Source organism: Cygnus olor, chromosome 1 (assembly GCF_009769625.2).
Source record: "Cygnus olor isolate bCygOlo1 chromosome 1, bCygOlo1.pri.v2, whole genome shotgun sequence".
NCBI lineage: Eukaryota > Metazoa > Chordata > Aves > Anseriformes > Anatidae > Cygnus > Cygnus olor.
In genome coordinates, this window is record NC_049169.1 from 123,840,253 (window position 1) to 123,843,037 (window position 2,785).

At 33.0% G+C, this 2,785-nt stretch overlaps 1 non-coding gene across 1 annotated transcript; it reads left to right on the top strand.

Moving 5' to 3' along the window:
* Window positions 1–2,271: 2,271 nt before the first annotated feature.
* Window positions 2,272–2,428, top strand: LOC121064213. Its single transcript, XR_005816416.1, has one exon. It is a non-coding gene; the product is annotated as a U1 spliceosomal RNA (small nuclear RNA).
* The last annotated feature ends 357 nt before the right edge of the window (window positions 2,429–2,785 follow it).

Below are 2,785 nucleotides of genomic sequence, written 5' to 3' on the forward strand. Positions count from 1 at the left end.
CACTTCCAAGATCATCCTCTCCCCCCTCAAAAAATCTCCTATATTCCTGCTACAAAACTGTGGAAGATGTCTTTGGTTTTACATGTCTGCATATATGTGTGTGCAAAGTCATGTACAGTACTCATCATTGTTGCTGTAGGAGTGATATGGAATGTATAAGGATATGTAGGGATATACAACATATAGCTCTGTAACATGTCTACACTTCAGTTAGTCTTTCTAGCTTCATTTATACTCAATAAAGAAAAATAAAGAGGTCTAGAGTGTGAACCTTAAGGTTCACAGCATGGTTAAACAGCTTATGGCAGATATTTAAAATAAGCCACATAGGAATCTGTAGGGCGTATTTTGTTTCTCTTTGCTGACATTATAGGGACCATAAAGTGACCAGTCTGTACACATGCATTTGAAGGTATACAAAGTGAATCTGATCCTTTATATATATCATCATATGATATATATGATCATATGAAGAACATTCACATTCCATGCTGTGTACTCTCAACACTCAAGAAGTAAAAACAGCAGACAGAGATTAATTTCCTACAGATGCTTTAGGAGATTAATTTCCTATAGATGCTTTCTCCTTGCTCCATTTCAAATAGCCATGATCCATTCACCAACTGCAAGCCTGGAGAAAGGGAGGAAATAGTTCTTATAACTTAAAACCACCAGACAATCCATTTAAAATGATAATCCTCAGAAAAGAGATTCTACTTTCACAGCTGACTTGTGTCATGAATATTATTCAGACTTCAGCATGTATAATTCAAAATTCCAGCAAGTTACCCAGAATTTCTCCAATACATCAGAGCTCTCAGTAATCATCTAGATACTAGAGATGAATTTATTTATTAGATCAGTTTAGTCTACATCATCTCTCAGATTAAGAGGTGCATTTAAGGACACATACACATCTAGAACATCTTGCATGATGTAAAGAAATTATTCTCTCTTTTGCAGATGACATAAATACAAGTTGTCTTCTAGCTGTATTTTCTATTCTGTACATACACAGGGACCTGGAGCAGTCTATTCCTAAAATCAGATTAAATGTGTCTTTAAACTACAAGTGTTACCCAATACTTCAGGTGCTATGCTATTGTTACCAAGTAGCTTGAACATGTTTTTGTCATTTAGGTTAGCTAAAGAATCTCTGAAAATTGTTTTAAGAAGAATGTGGGAAAACATTATATGTGGCTTACCATGCAGTTGAGACACTTGAGGAAAATTCACATTCACCTGAAAGATTCTAAAAATAGGTATCTTAAAAAATAAGAATAATAATAAAAATAAAATCTTGCTTTTTATTCAGGTCTTAAAAACCTTCCATGTGTTTTGTAAGTAAACAATTTGTAAAAGAATATAAAGTCAGCTTTTTCAGACTGTAACAATAAAAAGTATTTACTCAACTTAAACAAACTGCTTTGTTTAATCAGAAATAAATATTTTCTGGTTTTGTATTTTGTCAGGAACATGAAAAAGAATCCTGTTGCTAAGAAAGAATCAGAGAAAGGTTTAATAAATTCTGCATACCTTAATTAAATTTCACATTTTTACTTTTTATCATCTGAAAAACTATGAAAATCTTGTGTAAATGATATTTTTTCCAGGTGTGTCCTATTATTTATGTGTCTTATTATTTATGAGGACGACTGATTACATAGGACCTGTAAAATGAATTATTTAAAAAACTGGCAGTTATAGCATGCTGCCGTGAAGCGTGAAGTGGCTTATACTATCCTTCAGACATCTTCCTTGACTTATTTACTCTGTAGGACTGTCTTAAAAATCCAGTTCACATGATTTTATTAATAATTCAGCACTGTATTTTGTCCACTGTATAAAAAAAAATATGGAGGAACTGTTTTCCCCAGAAAAGTCTACATTTACAAGATGTTACTTGATTTTTTTGTTGTTGTTATTCCAAAATTAGAAATGCTCGTTGATTTTGTAACTAAACATATTCTGTCCTCACTTAAGATTTTTTCTCCTGTATGTAGTTACATTTCATTTTTATAGATAGGTTCATTCTCAGTTCAGGATTAACACTGTTGGCCTAGTAAACTAATAAATTCAATTCAAAGTTCTAACAATTAAATTTTAAGTCTTTCAGACAACTGCATTTGAGAAATCATCATTCCTATCATAACAACTAAGCTCAATGAATTTGTTCCACCTTTTTTACTTCAAGTTAAAATATAACTTTATGGGAGCAGGGAGCATTCTAAATACAAATCCTGTGGTTGTTGAATATGGAACTAACCTTTCTCTCTGATATGGGAGGAGAAATAACATGATCAGGAAGGTGGTTTTCTCAGGATGAGGTTCATTCTTTGAAAGCTGGCTGTGCTGGCTCCTGCAGTTTCCCTAAATACAGGAAGCTCAGCTGCATAATTCATGGCATTTTTGTAATGCAGAAACAGAGATTTTGAAATTTATCTGGAGTTGCCTGGACAGTATCTGGTTTTGTTGCTGTTTTGCAATAACACATTTTAGACTATTTTCTGTATAAAATATCACAACATGAAAAGGGAGGTAACAATAAAAGGACTTAAATCCAGTGTCTTGTATTCATTTATTTATTTTCTAAACTGTATTCTGAGCAGGACTGTATCTTTTTATCATCATTTAGAACAAGGGCTGGGAATATATCTTTCCACCAAAGGAAAGCATAATAAAGCTTTGCAATGAGAGGATGTGACTATTATGGCAGTCCCTGTCCATCAGTCCTATTTTCTGAAATAATGCAGAAACCATCTAATTCCTACCTACCCCGAATGAT